Below are 27,604 nucleotides of genomic sequence, written 5' to 3' on the forward strand. Positions count from 1 at the left end.
TTGCAGTTTTTTTGCATAGTGGTGTTTCTTAAGCCTTTGTGTTGTTGCATATGATGGGAATAGTAAACTGCTTAGTTTTAAGATAAATATTTACAACTGGGATGCTTTGCTTTGTTAGGTGAGGTTAGTTCTAAGATGATTAAGATCAAAAAAAATTAGAATAAATAAAAATAGTCAGTCAATTTACAAATTTACCATCTGGTCTTCCATCCTCGCCATAGTGATCAAGAATTTCCTTGATTAATTACGGTTGTTTCGCATTAGGTACTGTTACTTCATTATCAAATATGCAGTTGAAGGGATTTTAAAAGAATGAAAATTGCATTTCAAATGTATGTGCCACAATTCAGCAACATTTAAAATTTATAAGATGCAGACCAAGGGGAACCATTTTGCTTGTTAAGACTATGTTAAGAGCCTTGTAGTATGAAAGATGTTTTATGCTGACTGTTTGTATGTTATGGTAGCTTTTAGATGGCATAAATTTGTAATTGGGAAAAGGGGTTTGAATCTTGTTGAATGCAAATGCATTCATCTGAACTCGGACAGTTCACCAACCCTTAATGTTGAAAGTCAAATGAAATGCTCTAAACACTTAACTTGCATTCATAATGGGTCCTTTCATGATCTTGAGACAACTCAAAGCTCTTCACACCCAATGAATGTCTTATGTTCTAAAGGTTTGGTCGTATAAAGTAGGCAAAGATGGTAGTGTTACTTACCGTGTTAGTATTACGACCCGAAACGTCATTCATTCCTTCTCTCCAGAGATGCTGCCTGTCCTGCTGACTCCAGCATTTTGTGTCTCTTCGAATTAAACCAGCATCTGTGGTTCTTTCCTACATGTGAAAAGGGGCTGTCCCACAGCGGTGACCTAATTGGCGAGTTTAGAAGAGTTTGCCCTCGACTCATACTCGCAGCATGGTCGACAAGAGGCCCTAGGAGGTCTTTGTAACTCTTCTTCATGCTCGAGTGTAGTCCCCGCGTACTCGAGGTCTCAGCTATGTTGCGGCGTATTTTTCAGCATGTTGAAAAATGCCTGCGAGTAAAAAAAGGTTGCCATGGAAAAAATCAATATTTTTTTTACTAGTAGGTTTAGAGGAAGTAGGTTGTAGTAGGTCGGCATGTTATTCGTAGGTAATCGAGGGTAGTCGAAGATAATCGAAGATAATCGAAGGTAGTCGTAGATAGTCTTCAACATAGTCGAAGGGAAGTCGAAGGAGGTCATCTTCACTCTCCACTATTCAGTGTCCAATTTTCCCGAAGATAGTCTTCAACATAGTCGAAGGGAAGTCGAAGGAGATCGAAGGAGGTCTTCTGCATAGTTGAAGGAGGTCTTCAAAATGACCCTTTTTCAAACTCTCCTAGAACTCTTCTAATCTCGCCAATTAGGTCGCCGCTGTGGGACAGCCCCTTTAGTGTTCTCATTGTGCGGTACAATAGTAATTGTAAATTTGGTAGTTCTATTCACATTTTTCTAAAACAACATGAGATTTTTAACAAACAAGATAGACACAAACTGCTGGCATAACGTAGCGGATCATAGAGTGGATGTGAAAGTGGGATAGCATAGAGCATAGAGTTAGTGTCATCAGGCAATTGACAGTCAATATGGACTCGGTGGGCTGAAGGGCCTGTTTCCATGCTGTCTCTTTCAATCAATCAATTAAAAAATTAATATGAATGGCGATTGATGGTCGGCATGAACTCGGTGGGCTGAAGGGCCTGTTTCCAAGCTGTATCATTCAATCAAAAGCCAGGGTACCTAGGTTTCCCATTTCTGAAAGTGTGATTTGGTAAACCATATGGCCACGGTAAATTGACCCGAATATGTCGGTGGAATGAGATGATAATGGGAATGTGAGGAGAATAAGTCAGGATTAGTTAAATGGTTTGTACAGACTCTGTTGTCCAAAATGCCCAGTTTCGTGCTACAAAACTCTGACTCCACAACTCCATCATGTGCATCCTCCTGTCTGTGCTTTAATCAAAAGTACACCAAAGTTTTTCATATCCAGATTGTGGCCTAATCATCTGTTTGATTGGTGATTCATTTGCTTTGACGATTGTTGAGCTGAGTGGCAGACCATGACCACCAGGCCATTCTATCCCCTGGTCACAGGCGTGGCCTTACCCACCACAGAACCTGAAGAGGGAAGCTGCTGAGCCCGGCCTCCCCGAGGACTGGAGAGCGGAGGGAGTCAACGACGGCGGACGCAAGAACAGGGCCTGTAAATGGATCTGTGGTCTTGCCTTCCATGGCCTCAAACTCGGCTGCAGTAGGTGCTCCAGGGCACAAAGGCTGAAGGTGTCCGGGCGAGGAGAGGAATGATGGTTCGCTAGATGATCCAGATTGAGATGATGGCGGGAGGCCCTGTAGCCAGGACAACGGGCCTTTATAGCCTGCTGCAACTTGGGCTTTGAAATTGCCGGCAAAACACTTGCATATGGCCTCAGTGGGCTATTCATACACACTTAATCTGGGATAATGCTATGTATTGGTTTAATTTAGTTCATTGTCACATGTACTGAGGTACCATGAAAAGCATTTGTGTGTGTGTGTGCTATCCAGTCAGCGGAAAGGCAATACATGATTACAATTAAACCGTCCACAGTGCATATGTACTGTATATGATAAAGGGAACAGTGTTTAGTGCAAGGTATAGTCTGATTAAGGATAGTCTGAGGGTCTCCAATGAGTTGCATGGTACCTTAGAAACATTCTCTAGTTGTTGATAGGCTGGTTCAGTTACCTGATGACAGGTGGGAAGAAAATGTACAGTAATAATTTACTGAACTATATGCAAAAAATAATTTAATTGTACCTCGTGTACATGTGATAATAAAGAACCATTGAACTTTGCCATTACTGTTGCTAAAGGCCTCATGAGGAAGTGCCAAATAAGATTCCATTTGACAAGAGAAAATCTTCCCCAGAAGGCACTGAATATTGGGGGTTGCTTTCTATGACGCATGCTGTTAATTAATTTGTGATAATTCTTAATCAATGCAAAATAAGTCTTCATCCAAAAAACATCAAGGATAGTAATGGATTTTCACTAACAACAAAATTCATTACTATCCTTGATGTTTTTTGGATGATGACTTATTTTGCATTGATTAAGAATTATCACAAATTAATAATAACCAGGCTGCCTCAATTGGTTAGGACTTTAGAGGCATGGAAACAGGCCTTTCGGCCCACCGTGTCTGAGCTGAGCAGCAATCACCCCATACGCTAACGCTATCCTACTTACTAGTGACAACTTTACAATTAACCTACAAACCTCAACATCTTTGGAGTGTGGGAGGAAATTGGAGCACCCGGAGAAAACCTACGCGGTCGCAGGGAGAATGTACAAAATATGTACAGATAGCACCTGTAGTCAGGATCAAACCTGGGTCTCTGCTGCTGTAAGGCAACAACTCTACCATTGTACCACTGTGCTGCTTTAGTTGCTGTGTACAATATATAAAAATAGTGTGCAGATTTTAAAAACAAAGTCCTAAATCAAACTAGTTGATTTATGATCTAAGACTATAAGACATGCCTGAGATAGTTTGTGGCTGGACATGGGTGGTCCTGGTCTTTTCTTGCCTCCACCCCCCACCTCCTACTTTCACTCTGAAGAAGACTCCCGGCCTGAAATGTCAGGCATCCTTTTCATGAGGGGATGCTGCCTGGCCCGCTGATTTACTCCAGCAATTTGTGCCTATGTTTGGTATAAACCAGCATCCGCAATTCTTTGTTTCTACAAAATGAAAGCGTTGGGAACAGGATGCAAGTTGGAAAGATTGAACCCACTGAGTTTTATGGCCTATAATCCATTCAACCGAGTAAATTGTATCATCCATTGTAAGCTGACAAATATCTCGGGGCGTTAAAAATGTTGGCTCCTTTTGTCGAAGAAGGGCTTGAGATTCATTTGATGCAGGAAGAAATCATTTTGCCATGGCAACAAATGTCTTTTGTTTCAGTGTTTTCCCCACTGGAAAATGGAGAACAATTTTGCAGCTCATTTTTGTTTGTTACAATAATGCCCAGTAACACACATAATTCTTAATTGTAAATGATCGATATTTACAATGTTGCATGTTACATCCTTTTATAGTTTAGCTTATTGTAACGAGTATGTCATGTGGCAAAAACAAGGGGGCAGATTATTATCTCAATGGGGTTAGATTAAGTAAGGGGGAGGTACAGCGAGACCTGGGTGTCCTTGTACAGCAGTCACTGAAAGTTGGCATCCAGGTACATCAGGCAGGGAAGAAAGCTAATGGAATGTTGGCCTTTATAACAAGAGGATAGTAGATTTCAGGATAGTAGAGAGGTTCTTCTGCAGTTGTAAAGGGCTCTGGTAAGACCACATCTGGAGTATTGAGGCAGTACAGCGTAGGTTCACGAGATTGATCCCTGGGATGGCAGATTGAAAAGACTAGGCTTGTATTCACTGGAGTTTAGAAGGACGAGGGGGGATCTTAGAAATATAAAATTATAAAAGGACTGGACAAGCTAGATGCAGGAAAAATGTTCAAAAAGTTGGGTGGGCCACAGTCTTAGAATAAAGGGGAGGCCATTTAAGACTGAGGTGAGAAAAAACGTTTTCACCCAGAGAATTGTGAATTTGTGGAATTTCCTGCCACTGAGGGCAGTGGAGGCCAAATCACTGGATGGATTTAAGAGAGAGTTAGATAGAGCTCTGGGGGCTAGTGGAATCAAGGAATGGGGAGAAGGCAGGCACGGGTTATTGATTGGGGACGATCAGCCATGATCGCAATGAATGGCGGTGTGTGTGCATGTGTGTGCGTGTGTAAAAAAATAAAAAAAAACTTGCCCCACACCCCTCCATTAAGCCTTTTCCCTCTCACCATATAGCTATATAGCTACGACCTCTGGTATTGGATATTTCCACCCTGGGGAGAAAGGTTCTGACTATCCTATCTATGCCTCTCAAACAAACTCAGAACAGACAGCACCTGTAGGCAGGATCAAACCCAGGTCTCTGGTGCTGTAAGGCAGCAACTCTACCACTGTGCCACCATGCCTCTCTGGTGCTGCAGCCTCACAGCACCAGACCCCTGTGTTTGATTCTGACCTCGGGTGTTGTCTGTGTGGAGTTTGCATGTTTTCTGCCTTGTAACTGCATGGGTTTTCTCCGGGTGATCTAGTTTCCGCCCACATCCCAAAGATGTACAGGTTTGTAAATCAATTGGCTCTGTGCAAATTGCCCCATAACTTGTAGAGCCTGTTTCTGCGCTGTCTCTCTAAAGTCTATGAAGGCTTCTGTAAAGTGTAAACTTCTCCTGTGTATAGGATAGTGCTAGAGTAAGGTGATCGAGGAGTCAGTGGACTGAAGGGTCTGTTTCCCCGCAGCATCTCTCAAGACTAAAGCTGCCTTGTCATAGCCTTTGCATCGTGCAGCATTGCTTTCTGAAGCCAGCTGTCACACTATCCCAACCTTCATCTTGGTCGCAAGCCCCCTGTAATCTGTCTCATTGTTGCAGATCCTACCTTAGTGCTATCATTGCGGTGCGAATCAAGGGATGGTGTGATTTCCTCATTGTTGACGTGTTGCTGTCCTTCTTGTGTTGGATATGTTGCCCACCAGCAACATTATTACATGAATTAATTTTATTACATAACAATTACACCAATTACTAAAGTGGAAAGTGCAAGAGGTGGGGTTGGTGGTTACAAGTATAAATGTGATTTGTAAATGTCAGCATCATTAATATTGTTGATATTTCCACTGACTACAATAGTTCGAGATTGTTCTGCCCTCTATGACCCAAGCATTTTCCTCTCCCTCCCTCCCCTCCCCCCCCCCTCCCCCAATCCCCTCCCCTCACCCCCTCCCCCTCCCCCTCCCCCCCCTCCCCTCCCCCCCCCCCCCCCCCCCCCCTTCCCCTTCCCCCCCCCCCCCCCCCCCCCCCCCCCCCCCCCTTCCCCCCCCCCCCCTCCCTCCCTCCCCCCCCCCCCCCCCCCCCCCCCCCCCCCTCCCCCCCCCCCCCCCCCCCTCCCCCCCCCCCCTTCCCTCCCTCCCCCCCTTCCCCCTCCCTCCCCTTCCCTCCCTCCCGCCCTCCCTCCCTTCCCCCCTCCCTTCTGCCTGCAGGTTTCCCCTACAGCTTCTGTTTGTGCTCCATGCTCTACAAGTGTGAGGGGTTCAAGCTGTATGCTTGGCTGAATTTCTGGGTTAATGTGCAAGCAGTCAGTGTGAAGCTTGCTGCTGTGCAAAGTGTTCAAGTGTGCGCAAGATTGTGTGCACGTGCGCACAGGATTTCATGAACGCTTGAGTTGAGTTCTGCTTGATAATCAGCCAATGTGGAAAATATTGTCAATTGAGTGGATGCTGAAACTGTTCAGTGTAATTTAGTTTGGAGAAACAGCTTGGAAAAAAGCCCTTCAACCCACCAAGTCCATGCTGACCATCGATCACCCATTCTCAATAATTCCACTCATTTATGCATCCGCGTCCTCTGGAAAATGGGCAATTTGCAGAGGGCCATCAAACCTGCACATCTTACGAACGTAGGAGGAAACCAGAGTACCCGGAGGAAACCCACATGGTCACAGGGAGAACATGCAAACTCCATACAGACAGCACCCAAGGTCGAGATCAAACCCGGGTCTTGGGCGCTGCAAGGCATCGACTCTACTGCCCTAGTCTACTGCCCTGGTCTTGCTGATCTGTATGCCAAAAAATGTATTTCACTGTATCTTGGTGCACATTATAATAAAGAAACCATTGACCCATTGTTTTAATTGGATAAATGTGAGGTTATCCATTTTGGTGGCAAAAACGGGTAAGCAGACTATTATCTAAATGGTGGCCGATTGGGAAAGGGGGAGATGCAGCGAGACCTGGGTGTCATGGTACACCAGTCATTGAAAGTAGGCATGCAGGTGCAGCAGGCAGTAAAGAAAGCGAATGGTATGTTGGCTTTCATAGCAAAAGGATTTGAGTATAGGAGCAGGGAGTTTCTACTGCAGTTGTACAGGGTCTTGGTGAGACCACACCTGGAGTATTGCGTACAGTTTTGGTCTCCAAATCTGAGGAAGGACATTATTGCCATAGAGGGAGTGCAGAGACGGTTCACCAGACTGATTCCTGGGATGTCAGGACTGTCTTATGAAGAAAGACTGGATAGACTTGGTTTATACTCTCTAGAATTTAGGAGATTGAGAGGGGATCTTATAGAAACTTACAAAATTCTTAAGGGGTTGGACTGGCTAGATGCAGGAAGATTGTTCCCGATGTTGGGGAAGTCCAGGACAAGGGGTCACAGCTTAAGGATAAGGGGGAAATCCTTTAAAACCGAGATGAGAAGAACTTTTTTCACACAGAGTGGTGAATCTGTGGAACTCTCTGCCACAGAGTGTAGTTGAGGCCAGTTCATTGGCTATATTTAGGAGGGAGTTGGATGTGGCCCTTGTGGCTAAGGGGATCAGAGGGTATGGAGAGAAGGCAGGTACGGGATACGGAGGTGGATGATCAGCCATGATCATATTGAATGGCGGTGCAGGCTCGAAGGGCCGAATGGACGACTCCTGCACCTAATTTCTATGTTTCTATTTAATTCAATGGTTCAATGGTCCTTTATCGTCACATGTATTGAGGCACAGTGAAATTTGATTAACCATAGTCATACGAAAAAAGCAACAAGATACAAAACGACATAAAGATTAAACATAAACAGCCACCACAGCGGCGTGTGAGAATCCCCAGGGCTCACAGCAAAAGCGGAGACCTATAGCCATCAGTTCAATGTCCGGGCCACACACACGCTCTTCACCGTGATGTGACCAGAGTTGTACCGACCGCTGTCACTCTCTCTGCAGTCCCTGTCCGCCCGAACAGTCAGAACGCCGTCCACACTCGCATCAAACTCCAGGATGTTCTTATGGCGTGATGTCCCCGCAAACACCGAGATCATTGCACTTACGGCACTCCCTCCGAGTCCCCACCAGTGCAGACAGCACGTCCATCTTGTTTTTCGGCGACCTCACATTCCCCACTATGATGGAAGGCGAATAACTTTTACCTTCTTCAAATGATCAGACAGCAAAAGGTTTGCCTCATTGACCACATTGCAATCAATCGGGTCATGTTAATTGTAATCCCTGTATCTTATTTTGGGGGCTGTTCAAATTTCTCTCATGGTAATGTTTGGCTTGCCTTGCAGCGTTTTTGAATATTAATGCAGAGACTAGGGTTTGGCACAGCTGGCAATGAAGTCGACAACAGTGACAAATTGAAGTACTGTAAACTCTCGCAATAACGGACTACGGGGGGGGAAGGGGGCGGAGGGGGGGAGGGTGAGGATGTTGTCTGTTATTGCCGATTGTCCACTTTAAATGAACTAGGGGGGTAAAACTTAACCCAAGCCCGGGAGGGAAGAGCACAGTGTTGGGGGTGGGGGAGATAAACCAGCGTAAATTCACCGGGTGGGGAGTCGCAGAATCTCAGCCATACAGGTGGTACATCACGGACCAGCCGGTACTCATGACCTTCATGTACACAATCGTGAGAGGAATAGATCGGGTAAATGCAGAATATATTGCCCAGAGTAGGGGAATCAGTAACCAGAGGACAGATTTAAGGTGAGGGGGAACGATTCAATAGGAACCTGAGGGGTAACATTTTCACACAAAGGGTGATGGGTGTATGGAACAAGCTGCCAGGGGAGGTAGTGGAGGCTGGGAAGGGGGCTTGCAACAGAAGTCTCGGCCCCATATAACTGAAATCCACTATATTACGAGGGTCTACTGCATTTAGATAATACTACAAACCATTCAAATGAAAGTCAAGCAGTTTTTTTCTACATCTGGCATTCATAACTGTCTTTTTTTAAACTAGAAATGACCTCATGTCAAAGTAATTCTCTGTCAGTGTACAGACAGGATTGTATGAATACTTGGTCTGAGTCCTGACTGTGTCTTATTTAATTCAGGGATGAATAACACGTCTAAATGATGAAGGGTGCCAAAAAATTCCGATAAGACACGAGACTATTGGTGACTATGAATAATAGAAAAATCAATATGCTTCTTTAGATATTAGCAGTCATTGCATAATAAGATGGATTTGAAACTGATGCCTCCTTGATGACAATATTGATCCCTAGACCAATAATATGAAAACATATTTTTGGTTCAACCATATTATCCAAATAATTTAACATTAAAACCCATCTTTACCTCCAATTGAAATTTTAAGTTTTTTTCCACAGGAAGATGTCCTTAACTGTACTGCTAAAGAATATACTGAACTCATTACATTGTATAGCACTCAATTTTGTTTGTTCCAGGTGATCTTCAGACTGTTGGAATTAGAAGTGCCCTGCATACTAATTCAATAATGTATTGGTTCTGGTGATAAATATCCAGTACAGAAGTTAATAAGATATAGCATCTGTGGATGAGCCTGTAAATGTAGTTGAAGGTTTCAAGGTCAGTTTATTGTCACATGTACCAATTAAGGTACAGTGGAATTCGAATTACCATACAGCCATACTTAAAAAAAAACTAACAAGGCACACAACTGCATAAAAGTTAACATAAGCATCAACCAGGGAGGATTCCCCACGTTCCTCACTGTGATGAAAGGCAAAAAAGTCCAGTCTCCTTCCTCTTTATTTTCCTGAGGTCGGGGTTTGAATATAATATAGTCATACATCAAGGAAATTGGCCCTTCAGCCCAACTTGCCCACATTGACCAAGATGCCCCATCTAATCTAGTCCCACCTAACTGCTTTTGGTCATTATATCTCTAAATCTTCCCTTTCCATGAACCGGTCAAAATGTATTTTAAATGTTATTATTGTATCTGCCTCAACTATTTTCTCTGGCAGCTCCTTCCATAAACACCATCCTCTGTGTAGAAAAATTGCCCCCCCTCCTCCTCACCTCCCCTTCTGGTTAAACCTATTCCAATACTTGATTCCGCTACTCTGGGGGAGAACAGACTGTGCATCCCAGCTATTCCCCTTATGATATTATACACCTCTATAAGATCAAGCCTCAGCCTCCTGTGCACCAAGGCACAAAGTTCTAGCCAGCCCAACCTCTCCCCATAGCTCAGGCCATCGTCTGAGTTACTGGCTCTTCAGCAAATAGTCGTTCAAACAACTTGCCTGGGCGTTGTGGGGGATCCAGCAGAAGAAATCTGGCCTTTAAAAAGTCAAAATTGAATATTAAAGAGAACACCGGCATCATTGGTGTTAGAGCCTTTCTGGATTATCCATTTTGCCGGATGAACAGTCCAACAGTACCAGAACGGTTCACCTATGCTGCTCAGGGGCCGAGATACCGGCCCGCAAAGTTGGCCTCGGAAGTCGGCTATGGGAACGGATCTGCCGACTACGGCTGGGCTAGGGTTCCCGGAGCCCCAGCCGCAGGGGGCAAATTCGACCCGTCGATCGGCCATGGAAGTCCCGATGAAGTTGAGATCGACCACTTCACCCGACCTTGGCATCACATTTTTGGGGGGATATCTGGGGGAGATTTAATAATATATAATAATAATAATAATAATATCTTTTATTGTCATTGCACATAAGCGCAACGAGATTTGGTATGTAGCTTCCAACCGATGTCATAACATAAATAAATAATAAAATTTGGTTTAGATGTCCCGAGAACATGGATTGTAAAAAGAACAGTAAAACAGTCAAAACAGTTCACAGACTAAAGTGCAGATGTGTCTGTGTGACGTGATTATCCGAGGGAGACAATCCAGGGGGGACGGGGGGCACTCAGCAGGGCCGGTTCAGAGCCGTTATAGCTCTGGGAATGAAGCTGTTCCTGAGTCTGGAGGTTCGGGTGTAAAAGGCCTTGTAACGCTCTTGTAATTTTGTACGGATTAAAGGAGGTGCCAGACCACCGGTTTCAGGAAAGCAGTGGTGGACCTGTATAGACTATTGATCTTAACTTGTTCAATGCCAGGTTTATTTTGTTGTCACTATTGGCCATGACCCAAATATATTCTGGGATGGCAGTGAACAGGTTAATATATTGTGCATCTATATATACGCTTACTTCCCCTATTTCATTTTTAGTTTTTTGAACAGCCAGGAAGCTGTGGTTTAAGATTACTTCTGAGGGCTACAATCCCAATGTAAGCTATTGAGAAGTTTTCAAATCTCCCGAGATTACCTGGGCATTGTACTGTATTTTTTTTCTTCGGTGCTATAACATACATGATCTACATTTCAGATACATTTCAGATTTTTTTAAGTTTCTTGATATTTCTAGTATGTTTCCTAGTGTTTGCTGATATGATCCTCGGGTGGTGTCTATGTGGAGTTTGCACATTCTCCCTGTGACCACATCCCAAATACATGTGGGTTTGTAGGTCGATTGGCCTCTGTAAAATTGCTCCCCTAAGATGCAGTAAGTGGATGGGAAAGTGGGATAACATAGAACTAGTGTGAGTTTGATACATCCAGGAGAAGACCAAGTGGAGCATTCCTGTCAAGTAGGATTGTGGAGATAGCTGGATCTATAGCTCTGCATTCAATACGGTCATCCCCACCAAGCTCACCACCAAACTCCACCAGCTAGGCCTGCATTCGACACCAACACCATCGTGAAGTTTGCAGACGACACAACAGTAATTGGGCTGATCACCAACGGTGATGAAACAAAATACAGGGCGGAAGCTGGCGGACTGGTGCACACGTAACAACTTGTTACTAAACACCTCCAAGACCAAGGAGCTGATTATTGACTTCAGGAGGTCCCATAATGGAGAATACGCCCCAATCTCCATTTACGGGGAAAGTGTGGAGAGAGTGTCCAGCTTTAAGTTACTGGGCACTCGCATTTCAGAGGACCTCACATGGTCCACCAACACCGCTGCGCTGGTCAAGAAGGCACAGCAACGACTGTTCTTCCTGAGGACATTAAAAAAGACTGGTCTGCCCCAACAGCTGCTGACGACGTTCTACCGCTTCACCACAGAGAGCATATTAACGTATGGCATCTCTGCATAAATGTTGTCAGTTAGTTTGGAGGGATTTTATGTGGTGGTGTGGTATCTCAGCTGCACGGAGGCGGAGAGGAGAGCTCTTCAGCGCGTCGTCCACAGAGCGAAGAGGATCATTGGGACGGAGCTACCAGCCTTAGAGGGCATCTACCACACACGGTGCCTCAGGAAGGCCGTCAGCATCCATAAAGACTCATCACACCCCTGTAACGGACTGTTCGAACTACTTCCGTCCGGCAGACGTTACAAGGCCAAACCGAGCTTTGGTGCGCAGACGACATCTGGAAAAAATGGCCGGTTTTCGGAGTTTTTCGGTTTCCGGAACACCGGATAAAAGGTTGTGCACCTGTACTTCCCTCCGGCAGACGTTACAAGGCCTTCTACGCCCGAACCTCCAGACTCAGAAACAGCTTTATTCCAAGAGCTATAGCGGCTCTGAACCGGTCCTGCTGAGTGTTCGGAAGAGACATTGTGGGCTGTATTATTCTATGTTCTAATTATTATATAAATACAAGACATCATTGTTATATTTTTTCCCCTTGGCAAATTATTTTTTCCCATCAGTGCTTTTTCATGTAACAAACAGCAGGCATTTGCTATAACTGTCAACTTTAATGAGTTATCTACATTATACAATTTTCATATTTTCAACTATCATTCCCAAGCTTTGTTTCCACGGTGACAACATTGATTGGATTTTAAAACTGAGGTAATGCTTAATTAAAAGATCGTACGAATAGGAGTGAAAGGAGGGGATTCATGAGAATTACAATTGGGAGTAGGTCAGCTGGAATGTGCTAAACTATCTGGACAAGGCAGAGCTGAAATCCAGCCCTGTAGAGGGTCACAAGACCATAAGGCATAGGAGCAGAGTTGGGCCATTCGGCCCATCAGGTCTGCTCCACCATTCAGTCATGGCTGATCCATGCTTCCCTCTCAACCCCATTCTCTTGCCTTCTTCCCCTAACCATTACTAATCAAGAACTTATCAATCTCTGCTTTAAAAACACCCAATGACTTCACTTCCACAGCCATCTGCGGCACAGTGATGTAGCGGTAGAGTCGCTGCCTCACGGAGCACATCGTCCGGACCTCGGGTGCTGTCTGTACGGAGTTTCCACGTTCTCCCTGCGACTGCCTGTATTTTCTCCGGGTGCTCCGATTTCCTCTCACATTCCAAAAACGTGCAAGTTTGTAGGTGAATTGACTTCTGTAAATTGTCTCTAGTGTGTAGGATAATGCTAGGGAATGAGGTGTGGTGGGCGGCGAGGACTCAGATGGACCGAAGGGCCTGTCTCCGCCCCGTGTCTCTAAACCAAACCAAACTAAACTAAACTAAGCCACCCTCTGGCTAAAGAACCACCTTCTCATCGGTAAATGACTATAGATGGTGATGTGCAACATGTAAAGCCCCTGTCCGACTTAGGCGATTTTTTTCTGTGGCTACAGGTGACTAGGCTGTATTTACATGGTCGCGGGGTGATGCCTGTGTGGTTGTGAGTATTCTCCTCAAGTCGCCTAAAGAGTCGTAAGGATTTTCTGGTTGCCGCTGGATTTTGAAATGTTCAAATCTTTTCTGCGACCGTGGGCTTGACGTAGCTTGTCTTCTCCTGTTGTAGGTGCTGTCGTTGGTTGGCACCAGGATGATGCAGGTTGTCGCCAGATGACGTTAGTTGGGATAATAGATTTTAATATTTGAACTGTGCTTTCAGCCACTTTCTCAAAGAAAAACGATTGTGCTTGCAAACTTGCTGTGGTGATACTTTTCATGCAGTACCATGTTGCCCAGAACTTTTATTGCTCTTCGGTTCTTGTAAGCTGGGTGAAAACTTGGATAAATCGATTGCTTTTGTTTCCTGTGGGTGGAATGTACTAGGTCGGAGTTGGTATTCTGGTGTAAGTTGAGATCAGAGGGTGGCTGATTCAGCTTATCAAAACTGTAGGTAGGATGTTGTCAAGGTCTATAACCATCACTGTGCTGTTCTCTGAAGTATTACTTTGATGTCGGGTGCAGGGGATTGAGCTGGTATTGATAATGTAACGGATATCTGGAGGGAACAGAGTAGAATTGCTTCTTGGCTGCAGATGATTGGAATTGCACCAGTCTTAAATCTTGCAATAACCTGGATTCTGTTTAGCAACGCTTTAAGATGGCTATGATCTTCGAGGCTATTTCCTCGCACTTAATCATTATAATTATGAAATGCAGTGGGAGGTTATTCAGCCCATAATGCTTGAACCAGCATTAAAAAAGAACCACTTAATCTATCTTCCCACCGGCAGTATTTTTCTTTAAATGTCAGATTTTGACATTTGATGCTTCCGGTTTGCCTGTGGTAGATTGCATCTGGATCAATAGTATATACAGGCTGCCTGTATATCATAGGCTTTATATTAGGACTGAACATTGAACAGTGCAGCACAGGAACGGGCCCTTTGGCCCGCAATGTCTATGCCGTACATGATGTCAAGATAAACTCATGTCCTCTTGCTGCACGTGATCTTGAAAATGGCGCCGAAAACTGGCGACTGTGTATACTGTCTCAGAGGACACTGCTATTCACTTGTACTGTATCTGAGATGCCTATCTGACATTATGCTAATCTGATGCATTTGACAAGGTTCCACATGGTAGGCTGCTCTGAAAGCTTAGAGTGCATAGGTTCCAAGGAGAGATAGTTGAATGAATAGAAAATTGGCTTTATGGAAGGAAGCAAAGTGTGATGGTGAAAGTTTGCTTCTCGGACTGGAGGCCTGTGACTAGTGGTGTACTTCAGAGTTTGGTGCGAGTCCCATTACTGTTTCCATCTACAGTATATTGGATGAGAAAAACATGGCAAAATTTGCAAGTTTGCAGATGATATTTGCAAGCAAAAGTGGGTGGTATTGCCGAGAGTGAAGAAGGATGTCAAAGGCCAAAGGATGGGGGAGATGAATGTTAAAGGATTGCAGCAGGATCTTGAACGATTGGCCAGGTGGGCTGAGGAATGGTTGATGGAACTTATACAGAGAAATGTGAGGTTTGGCATTTTGGAATGTTTAACATGGGCAGGATCTACAGAGTGAATGGAATGACTCTGGGGAATGTTGTGAATAGAGGGATCTAGGATCCAGTGTTCCTTGAAGGTGGCATCACAGGTAGACAGGGTAGTCTAAAAGGCTTTTGGTACATTGGGCTCCACCATTCAGAGTATTGAGTATACAGTGCCTTCCATAATGTTTGGGACAAAGGCATATCATTTATTTATTTTCCTCTGTACTCCACAATTTGAGATTTGTAATAGAAAAAAATCTCTTGTGGTTAAAGTGCACATTGTCAGATTTTAATAAAGACAATTTTTACATGGTTGCGCCATGTAAAAATTACAGCAGTGTTTATACACAGCCCCCCCATTTCAAGGCACCATAATGTTTGGGACACAGCAATGTCAGGTAAATGAAAGTAGTCATGTTTAGTATTTTGTTGCATATCCTTTGCATCCAATAACTGCTAGAAGTCTGCGATTCATAGACATCACCAGTTGCTGGGTATCTTCTCTGGTGATGCTCTGCCAGGCCTGTATTGCAGCCATCTTTAGCTTATGATTGTTTTGGGGGCTAGTCCCCTTCAGTTTTCTCTTCAGCATATAAAAGACATGTTCAAATGTGATTTTTTTTTCTATTACAAATTTCAATTTGTGGAGTACAGAGGCAAATAAATAAATGATGGGTCTTTGTCCCAAACATTATGGAGGGCACTGCAGAGGTTGGGAGGTCATGTTGCAGTTCTAGGCACCATGTTACAGGAAAGATGTCAAATTGGAAAGGGTACAGAGAAGATTTAGTACAGTTATTATGGTAACCGAGGGAAGAGAAATAGAATCAACATTTCAGGTCTGAGATCCCTTTTAAAGCAAGTATAAAAATCTGTTTGTCAGCACTGGAGAACACCTCGGACCCAAAATATTATTATTTATTTTGTCTTAAGAGATACAGCGTGAAAACAGGCCCTTTGGCCCACCGAGCTGCACTGACCAGTGATCACCCCGTACACTAGCACTATCCTACACACTAGGGATGATTTACAATTTTACCGAAATCAATTAACGTACAAACTTGAACATCTTTGGAGCGCGGGAAGAAACTAATGCACCCGGAGAAAACCCATGCGGTCATAGGGAGAACGTGCAAACTATGTACAGACCGCAACTGTAGTCAGGATCGAACCCAGGTCCCTGGCGGTGTGAGGCAGCAACTCTACCGTTGCGACACCATGCTGCACTCTAATTCACTTTCCACTTATGCGGTTGATCTGCTGAACGTTTCCGGCTATTTCGGTTTTTATGGGTGCTGCCAGCGGTGTGAGAATCCATGACAAAAAATAGTAAGATTAAACGAGAACTTACCAGTTTGGAGTTTGATCTTTATTTTATGAGGAGTTACGGTGAGCGATTACGTGAAGAAGCCCCGCGTCCGCATGCGTATCAATCTTCAAAGCAACGATGTGAAATCACAGATAACAGCAGTCGAAGTAACATAGTAAGACTTAGAGAAGACTAGAACTACCAGATGATCTTTACAATTATATGAGGGCTGGGAGCGGAGGGCACATAATCGCTCACCATAACTCCTCATAAAATAAAGATCAAACTTAAAACTGGTAAGTTGTCGGTTAATGTTACTATTTTACTTCGGAGTCACGTGAGTGATTCCGTAAAGATTTCAAAGCTCTATAATTTCATGCCGTGAGAAATGAGTCTCCACAACCACAGCTGCTTCATTGACAGATGAGGGAAACATTCATAATGAATAAATAATAGTAATTCCTCTCATTCGGGAGTAACTAACCACTGAACCTAAGTAGAGTTGGCAAATACCCCTGGTCTGGCCATGGGTTATTATGAATTTTTTAGAGGTTCGTTCGCCCATCCTGCAGTCGCCAGGATGCGGTCCAGCGGAACGTTCATAACCCTTGCTGCTGATATTGTAGCAGCCCTGGTGGAGTGAGACTCAAAAATATATCAGTATCTACTCCTGTATGAGCCAAGCCCTGTTTCAATCACCTGGGGATGGTCCAAACCATTACCCTTTTAAAAGTTTTTTGTAATTATCAACATTGCTAGTTCCGAGCCTCTAAGCTCTTCGTGAACTTGACGTATTGTTATATATGTGTGACCATAACCAAAGGTTCATGAGATGCCATGAAACTAGTTTGAGATTTCATGTCTGCTCTGCTTAACCAAACATTAAAACATAATATTATTTGCAGATGTAACCATCCTATCTAGTCACAATATGTAGTGACTGAACCCGTTGGCTCAGACCAGCGCCATGAGGGTAACTAGCTTACGAGAGCCGAGTCAACTAAGGAGCTGGAGCCCCTGGTGAAAGTAATGTTAATATCACATCAATATCCCATACTGCCCTGTGCTTGTCCTGGGAGAACTTGTGTGAAAAATATCCTTTATAACTCGATATTAGAGGGTGAAACCCGTCAGAGTGGGTCTCTATTGCTGCAGTAAATAAGATAAGAAGAAAAAAGCACGTTGGGCACAGTTAATGGTCCTATAACTTAATTTTTTGTCAAAGACCCATTTGAAACGAACTCCAAGCTGTCAGTTATCTGTGCCGTATTAGATGTAACTTAAGTATTTAAACAAACACTTCCCATTTCCTGAAGAGGAAATGTAATGCTTTCCTTTCTTGGTGCTATCCCTGCATTTACAGCGAGCACATACATGAATTGGTCTGACAATCCGAGTCGCAGGAACGATCCACTCAGAATCTGTAAGTCAATAATTGATTTATCATGCAGGGGCTGGTTTCCCGATCCACATGCTAAACCAGCAAGTTTTATGTTAAGAATAACCGTAAAAGGTTGTATTATTATTCCCGACAAAGCGGGAAGCATAGCTGCATAGGTCAGTCAGACAGAACGACAACCTAGAGCGGGATTTTGCTGACATTGCAAGACCCGACTGATGAGGCAAAATGAAGGGAGACAAACATAACTTCTTTCTCCTTGTAGCGAGAGTGTATTTTTTGCCTATGTTATGCCTCATATTTTGCAACTGATAAATGGGCCTGGAAACAAACATATCAATTCGGTATTCCATCGAGCCATAATTTCATTAAATGCTTTGTGATCCAACACCCATTTTGTGTTGTCATTGATTATGCATGATGATATTCCAACGTATGTTAGGTAAATTATTACAGGATATTCTGTCTTGATTGCACTCATGTGCCTAACATACGCCACCACCATAGTGTATCTACTTGACGTTGAACATGCAGATTATGCATATTCACTCAGTAACCCTTTAACCTATAGAATGCACCTAGTGTCTATAGGTAGTTTATACCAAGAACTGAATAATTGTTAATTGATGCAAGTCTCCTCCGCCTCTGAACTAGATGGCATGCATAAATTTCCACCTTAGAGCCCCATCAGTTATAATATAACTGAAATTTTACTGACCAGATTACTGGAGCAACACTTGAATACTGTTCGTCTACCATAATGACCTTGGTAGCTTCATCTGGTAAAAGCATAAGGTCTGTCTCAAGACCTACATAGCATTTGAGATTACCACTCTGCACAGCTGAACTACAGCCACTATATTGTCCAATTACACTTAATGAATTGAAGGCTGTTTTATCACAACAGGATTGTTCGAGGCTCGTATTAATTCCAATCTCTTACCTCAGGGCGGAGTCACAGGTTAATTAATAGTTAAGAGTAATCCCAATAATGAATAAATCTAATTGGTGTAACCTTCATTTTCTTGAACATAGTTTGAGGCTGAACAGTTGTTTTTAACCACATGCAGCGTTAGAATATCCTCCAGACCTAACAAATGTTTTTGAGCTCTGAGCAGTCCAAGCATTAGTTTTAGTAAAGTGGTAAATAACCTGGGAACTGAAGGTAACCCATTTTGCAATGTTTATTATTGCCTTATCCAGATAATTTTCAAAATGTCTCAGATGTTCTCTGTAAATGGGAGCATCTTAAGGAAATCAGATGCTAAGTAAACGACATTCTGCATCTTTTCCACAATGGCCAGGTCATATCTGTGAATTCCTGACCATAATACTGAGCCTGCCTTGTAGGACAACTCTGGACATAATTCTGAGCTTGCCTGTAAAGACAAATTTGGCCCAATTTCTGTGCTTGGAACCTTGGTATTGTGAAGCTTTACATAGTTAGATGCCAACTATTTGTGTGTTGTAAGGTCACTAGCACCCCTTCCATCCTTATCAAAGGAAATGCTATTTTCATTCGACACATAAACTAAACACATGTTATCATTATTATTGGTACAAACAAGTGTAAATATTACCACTTGTAGCTGGTCCCATACTTTCCCTGAGCCCGACTTGGGTCTCGGATTTAAAGACCTCTGTCCAACTTTCATACTGCCACCAACTCCAATGAACTGCTTACTGTCAACGGAGGCGTTGGGTGTGTTGTTGCCGCAACGATGAAGCTTTGCTCGTTATTGGTACCTCTTTTTTTATAGATTGGTCCGACAGCTTTGCTTCCTTATCCAGTTTTACCTGTCGAATAGGTCTTACCTCAAGAGAAGGTTCAGCGGCTTGTTTTAATGTCACCCCTGAGCGTTGTTTATTCCCGGTATTTATAGCATGAGGGGAACTCTAGCCCCTTCCGGGTATTCTCCACCTTCGTTTGTGAGGACTCCCTTCTATCCATACGCATTTATTTCAGTACGTTCCACAGGCATATTTTTAGAATTTTGAAGTTGGTTACACTCACCACTCATATTCTCTTTCACAGAGAGAGGATTTTTGGACAGCCATGAGCAGGTGCTGGTACCAGAGTCTCCTGAGGAGACCTTCGAATATAAAGCTCCTTTTGCTGGAGCATATTATGCTGGAGCTGTGCTCAAACAGCCTTACTTGGCTTTATGCCTTGAGGTATGCTTTCCAATACCTCCAACCTCAGGGTCAGAACAAAACTGCCCTGGTATGCTCAACCTCCTCCTTGAGGGAGACATTATGCAGCCCGTCTACAGGTGTTGCTGCCATGAGCTCGCAAAAGGACCCGTGGATATAAAGCTCCTGTTTCTGGAGCTGATCTTTCTCTATACAGGCCTTACCTGAAGCTGCTGCCACGGCCCATGGGGTGACCTCTTGGTTATAAGCTCCTCCTGGAGCCTGTTGTGATGGAGCATCCTTTCTATCAGGTGCTCCATCTTACCAGATGTCCCCAGACGTCGCTTTTATTGGGAGGTGAATCCTCCTAGCCCGATTCTTGGGCTTGCTGTTAAGTGGCTCCCCCCCCCAGGATTGGCCATGGTGCAGTCGGCACCTTGCTACCACTAGAACTTACCCCTCCCTGGTAACTACAGCAGTCTGGAAGCCGCTGACCGCCTTGTCAGGGTAGTTGAGGCCAGTTCATTGGCTATATTTAAGAGGGAGTTAGATGTGGCCCTTGTGGCTAAGGGGATCAGGGGGTATGGAGAGAAGGCAGGTACGGGATACTGAGTTGGATGATCAGCCATGATCATATTGAATGGCGGTGCAGGCTCGAAGGGCCGAATGGCCTACTCCGCACCTAATTTCTTGTTTCGTTTTCTATGTGCGAGTAGCGCACCCGACGTCCGCCGGCTCCTGCGTTTGCGGTCTGAACTGGGTCTTCCGACAGCCCAAGGCCGGTTTCCCCGTGGCTCGACCGGGCTGCGCTACTATATCCAACAGGAAACAACCTGGTAAGTATTGAAACTTACCTGCAGGTTTTTTACTTACCGCTGGCAGGAATGAGTTGCCTGCCAGACCGGTGCCTCGACAGTGCAGATGACGTAATGATACGCATGCGGACTGGCGGGGCTTCTTCATGGAATCACTCACGTGACTCTGAAGTTAAATACAAATCTTCTACAGCTAAATTTTGTTAAAATTATTTTAATTTCCAATCATCAGTTATGTCCATTTCAGTGAGCATCTGCTGAAAGTAATTACACAGTTTAAATTTGTAAAATGGATACAATTTTCCTTTTAAGAAGCAACTATGATGGTGAACTATGAGAGATCATTAAATTTGAGGGTTATGTGGCATTATCTTTTACATAAAAACTAATTAAAACGTGGTAGCTCATTGCCTGATTTCCAGGTCAACAATATTGAATCTTTTACGCTCATTGAATACAAATGAAATTGATTAAAACTGTTCGGAATTGCTGTAAGCGGTAGTGTTATATCAGATTTTGGAAATTGTGTATAATTTATATTTTCATGGGAATATTTCGTTAACCTTGCTAAGAGTCTTTTGTTAATGTTAGTACATCTGAGGATGTCAAGATAACAGGTTAAATTGAATGAGTATTTTGCTTTAATGTTAGTCATTCAACGTTTTTTTTAGTTTGTAGAGAGGCAGCATGGAAAAGGCTCTTCGGCCCACTAGGTCCATTCAAACCATGGATCACCCGTTCACACTAGTTCTATGTTATCCCACTTTGGCATCCACTCCCTGCACACTGCAATTGTACAGTCTTTAGTCTTGAGAGATACAGCATGGAAACAGGTCCTTCGGTCCACCGAGTCTGCACTGACCAGCGATCCCTAGTGTGTAGCATTTTCCTACACACTAGGGATAATTTTGAATTTTTGTCAAAGCCAATTAACTTCCAAACCTGTATGTCTTTGGGATGTGGGAAGAAACTGGCAAACCCGGAGGAAACCCATGTGGCCACAGGAAGAATGTAAACACTCTGTATAGACAGCACCCATAGTCAGGATCAAATCTATGTCTCTGGCGCTGTGAGGCAGCAGATAAGAGGTGTTAATCAAATTAGATTTTTGAAAAGCTGAATTTCATGTTTTGTGAATATCATCAGAACCTTTAGTTCTACATGAGATACCAGGCAAATAAAGAAAATGCATTTTAAAGAAAATATCAATACATTATCACATCTTGGTGGTTGAGGTATAAATCTTAGAAAGAAGATGTAGGTATGTTACAAAACTTACCTTCAGCAGAGCTGCAATTCTGCCACTGGCCATGTGCGAGATTTTGGTGCTTTTTTGAGGGGGGGGGGGGGGGGGGGGGGGGGGTGCGGGGTTATAATGTTTTTTTTTTTTTTTTTCCCGACCTGGTCCTGAATTATATTTGTTTGAGTGCAAGATGTTGCTAAAGAATCGTTCCTACGGACGTTCTGTGTGTTTAAAAAAAAAATTAACCTGACAAGTTAATCGCTGGAATGATTTTAAAATCAGCTTCTGAAGCCGCCAACAGGGACGGATTTTATGGAGGACCAGTTAAAAGAAAGTAGTTCATTTTTATGTATAAAAGTGTTTCTTAAGATGTATTTAATTCACATTTTAAGTTGCGAAACGGTGATTTAGTCCCCGAAGAACCGGCAGTGTATTTGCTGCAGATATGGGGGACTAAAAACACTACAATCTCAACGTTCCAAATGGTCCCGTTCCAGAAAATCCCACTCGCAAGCTGATTTAAAATGGCCATTAATTTACAGGTATTAAACATTAAATTCCTTCCATTTGGCCTTTAAACCCATGACAATGAGATTTAAAAATTATGTTATATTCTGAATTCTTGTGTGAATGTTATTTGGACACTTAGGCTATTTAAAAATGTTAATCTATTCTTAAGAAATGGATAGATGTTTAGATCTAGTAATTTAATTTTGTAATTAGCTACAATTAGGTAACTAACTAATTATATCCTTTAATTTCAAGTCATCTAAGTAAGATTGTTTCATAGGTACACAAAGCTGGAGAAACTCAGCGGGTGCAGCAGCATCTATGGAGCGAAGGAAATAGGCAAACATTTCGGGCCGAAACCCTTCTTCAGTCTGAAGAAGGGGTTCGGCCCGAAACGTTGCCTATTTCCTTCGCTCCATAGATGCTACTGCACCCGCTGAGTTTCTCCAGCTTTTTTGTGTACCTTCGATTCTCCAGCATCTGCAGTTCCTTCTTAAACACTAAGATTGTTTCATATTTGTTTCAGAATGCTTCAATCTATAATAACTGAACATTTCTTTCAGTTCGCTTAAATTTTAAGAAAGTTATCGGCTTTTAAATGTTCTCGATCACAGCTTTTGTGTTAAGTCAATGAAAAAGCAATAGGGAACAAGATGCCAATTTCCAAGTATGAAAATAGCCTTTTTTAATACTGAAGATATGAAAGTGAATTAGATGTCAAATTAAACTTATTTTATGCTTTATCTGATGGGATAAATTAAAGACTTGATTTTTTTAATCTCAAAATTTTGTAACATTGCTAGAAGATGCAAGCAATAATTTTGTCCTCTACTTTACTGCTTGTGATTCTATTTCTTAGAATGTCCGAGGCTACAAATTGACCATTTCTGAAATGTGTAACTCTGATTAAGCATTCCTTCTGCAACAGTGTTTTGTAAAGTTACACCATAACCTCATAGAACTTAGTAGTATGCAGCACAGGAACTGGCCCTTCCTCACAACCAGGCAGGAGTCAAAAGTGCAGAGAAGATTTACAAAGGTATTGCTAAGGCTTGAGGGCCTGAGCTACAGGGAGAGGCTGGGCAGGCGAGGACTTTCCTCCTTGGAGTGCAGGAGGCTGAGGGATGATCTCATTGAGCTGTATAAAATCATGAAGGGAATTGATAGGGTATCTGTACGGAGACTTTTACGCATAGTAGGGGAATCAAGAGCTAGCGAACGTAGGTTTAAGGTGACATGGGAAAGATTAAATGGGAACCTGGGGTTTTTTTTGCATTATATTTCATAATATATTTGCATTAGAGCCAATGCCGGGAAGGATCACTAGGTTGGTTTTTGAGTTGAAAGGCTTGACATTTGGAGAATGCTCGAGCAGAATGGTCTTGTTGTTGGAATATAGAGGAATAGGAGGTGAATTTATTGAAAAATAAGATTGAGGATCAACATGATATAAATTGGAAAGAAGTCTTTCCCTTTTAAAAATATGGGAAAGGCGTATGGGGTGGGGTGGGGAGTGAACCATTTCAGATGGGTGAGAAGGAATTATTTTGAGACTTACGAATCTTTGGGATTTTCTACCACAGAAAGCAGAGGTGAAATAATGAAATGTATTCAAGGTAGAGATGGGAAGACATTGAAACAACAAAGGAGTTGAGGGCAATGGGGAGCAAGCAGTCAATTGTTGTTGAGGTTGAGATTGAATCAACCATTTAATGTGGGAGCAGGACTGAGGAGTTAAGTTCTCACCTCTCCTGTTTTAAGTTCTCTGTTCTTGCTTGCGTGTCCCCTTTGGAAACTTACTGAAAATTCATGTTCATGAATCATAAATAAGCATAAGTCTAGTTCAATCTTTTCTTTCTGGTGCAAGCAAACTGCGAGACAAAATTGTAGAAGCTCTGCTTGAAAGTTCCAGTTGGCAGCACAACTGGGACAAATGGTGCTGGGTATCTGCCCAAGGCTATTGAAGCAGGCCAAATCAGACAATGTCAGGTCAGACCTGTGCTCTAAGGCCAAAGTCGTCAAGAATAAAATGTCACAAGGCGCTGGAGTAATTCAGTGGGTCTGAGGAAATATTATACAAATGGAACCGCTTGGATAGTGACTTTTATATAAGCTAGGTAATTTGCAAAAGAAAAGCTTAAAGTTTTCCTGAACCGAAATAGTGCAAACAGACACATACACACAGGCAAAGATGAATCAAAACATGGAGGCCTGAACCAGAACCTGCTTAGCTTAGGTTATTGTTTGGGGCAATTATAGCACTGGAGGAAATTGTTTTTGATACGGCTTTGTGTTGAAGAATGGGAAGCTGAATAAGGGGCCTCTTCTTAGGCCATCTGCTCTGTCTCTATGGCACACTTTTGAGCTCTGAATGTGACATAAAGGTGAAGAGTTATGGCTTGTTTTGCTAGGTTTGAGACAGAATTCAAGGCTGAGAGATGATAGACTGCAGTTAGCTTTGGCTGTGTAAAATAATAATAAGTGAAGGAATAGTTGCTTTGAGAAATAATTAGATTGAGGGAGTAGTTTATAGAAGGTTGAAGCAGATGGAATTCTGACGTAATGGTCTGAGATGTAGTCTCTTGTGTTCTGCCTGGTACATGAGATTGGAAATCCTACTTCCCGATAACAGGAAAGGCACCAAACTTATATTAACTAAATTGACAGATTTACGACCCATGTATCTTTGGATGGGAGATGGAAATGTGCGTTTTGAACTTAGAAACTGTAATTCAGCAAACTTATATAATTAATGTTTTAAAGACATAGGTAATGGTATTTCAAAATGTGTAAAATTATAGTAACACCAATTATGAAATGTATTGTCTTAATAGAAAGGTACACTTTAGACTTATAGAAATTGTTTAGATTTATAGAAATATATTTTCTCTTGGTATAGACAGTGTGTATGACTTGTGTGATCATTGTGTTATATACATATCTTGTATTTTGAGGAATGGTCTTTCATAAGAGCCTACTGGGGTTTTGCTGCGTTGAAATAAAATAATTCTAAAACAATTATAAAGCACAGGCAAACGAAGGCTGTAATGAGGCCAGGGAAGGGGGATCATGTGACTGATGTTGTAAATCACCAGAAGGACTCAGATGATTGGTTACTAGCTTGTCATACCCTCTGTATCTAAAATGTCTAATACCTATATAAATGCCATGAGTTTGTATCAAAGTTACTCCTCTCTGGACCCGCCCCAGAGCATCAGCTCTGTGTTGGAAGGTTCAAGAGACTAGTCTCAGCTGAATAAAGAATTGATTTTAACAGCAACAAGTGTTTGAGTCAAGTTGACTTTAGATTGAAAGAACTCAGTTTAACAGGTCAGGCAACAAGTCTGGAGAACATGGGTAGATGATGTTTTGGGTCAAGGGTCTCGACCTGAAATGTCACCTATCCATTTTCTCCAGAGATGCTGCCTGACTTGCTGAGTTACTCCAAAACTTTGTGTCCTTTGGTGTAATAACCAGTATCTGCAGTTCCTTGTTTCAACAAGAATCAAATGTGGTGCTGATAGGAACTTGGTTTCTCATTATAATTAAATAATCATTAATTATTTGAGGCAGCGACCTGTAGATCTCTGTGATGTTTTCTTGCTTCAAATATTTATCCATTGTTCCTATGGAAATCTTCATGTTAAACAGAAGATAAAGCATTGGAGACGCAAGGAACTGTAAATCATAAGATCATAAAATGTAAGAGCAGAATTAGGCCATTCGGCCCGAGTCTGTTTTGACATTAGATCATGAATGATCTATCTTTCCCACTCAATCTTTGACGTCCTTACGATTCAAGAACCTGTCAATATTTGCTTTAAAAATACCCAATGACGGCCTCCCCAGCCGTCTGTGGCAATGAATTCCACAGATTCCCCACCCTCTGGGGAATAAATTGCTCCTCATCCCCATTGTAAAGGTACGTCCTTTTATTCTGAGGTTATGGTTTCTAGTCCTAGACTCCCTTACATCCTCAGATACTGGAATCTTGCATAGAATACCAAGTGCTGGAGTAAGTCAGCATATTGGACAGCATCTGTGGAAGGAATGCACAGGCAATGCTTTGGGTCTGGACACTTCTTCATTGAAAGCTCCAATACCTATTTTTACAAAGGCATTTTGCATAAAGTTCCTTAATATACTCCTTCCAACCATCTTAAATTAGGATCCCTTATCACTTTACCCCCCCTAAATTACAAGAAGATCAAATTCTGTTGAATCTACCAAACACATTGTATTTCTAAAAAAACAGTTAATTAAATTTATTGTCCCTCCTGCTTCAGCGGAACAAGTTCAATCTCTACATGAATACATTTTCTATCATAAATATTTGGAACTTTTCCAATGTAAGTGGCTTCAGTCATAATCTTACAGTTTTGGAGAAAACCCTCTAATCTTGATAGCATTCTGGTAAACCTATGCATCCTCTCCAAAGCTTCCACATTAGTCGTTAGTCTTTAGAGATACTGGCCCTTTGGCCCACCGAGTCAATGCCGACCAGTGATCACCCCGTACACTACACACTGAGGACAATACACAATTGGCAGAAGACAATTAACCTACAAACCCGTACATCTTTCCAGTGCGGGAGGAAATTGGAACACCCAGAAAAAACCCACATGGTCACAGGGAGAACGTACAAACTCCGTACAGACAGCACCCATGGTCAGGATCGATCCCGGGTGTCTGGAGCTATAAGGCTGCAACTCTACCTCAGCGCCACTGTGCGGCCACATCTTTCCTGTAATAGGGTGATCAGAACTGTATGCTATATTTCATATGCGGTCTAAGAAATATTGTTGCTTTCTATATTTAAATAGCACAAAACCTTTACCATTGGGAGCAAGATCAGTAAGTGAAGGCTAAAGACTTATTGGCAAAAGGATAAAAAGGAAGAAACTTATTTTTTTTACATTAAAAGCCACAATAAACTACAGTCCACTGCATGAAAGAGCGGGTGGCATTAATTCAATGTAGCTGTCAGAAGGAGAGGGAGGAGGAAGAAATTGCAGCACCGAATAAAGAAAGAGGAGTAAGACTAATTGAGTGTCTACTTTCAAGAGTTGGCAGAGATGCTGCTCTCTCTGCTGAGAATTTCAGATTTGATGCTGAAAATAGACACTGACATCGGCCAAATGACAGGCAATAAAATCTGAAAGTTCTTTAGTCAA

The 27,604-nt window shown here is 42.7% G+C and overlaps 1 protein-coding gene and 1 pseudogene across 1 annotated transcript in view; one reads left to right on the forward strand and one right to left on the reverse strand.

Moving 5' to 3' along the window:
• Window positions 1-27,604, forward strand: part of galnt13 (UDP-N-acetyl-alpha-D-galactosamine:polypeptide N-acetylgalactosaminyltransferase 13) — a 194,846-nt gene that overhangs the window by 9,409 nt on the left and 157,833 nt on the right. The gene's annotated exons all lie outside the window — the stretch shown is intronic.
• On the reverse strand, window positions 19,165-19,255 carry LOC129699189 (U6atac minor spliceosomal RNA; annotated as a pseudogene).

The sequence above is a fragment of the Leucoraja erinacea genome, chromosome 7 (genome assembly GCF_028641065.1).
Source record: "Leucoraja erinacea ecotype New England chromosome 7, Leri_hhj_1, whole genome shotgun sequence".
Classification (NCBI taxonomy): Eukaryota; Metazoa; Chordata; class Chondrichthyes; order Rajiformes; family Rajidae; genus Leucoraja; species Leucoraja erinaceus.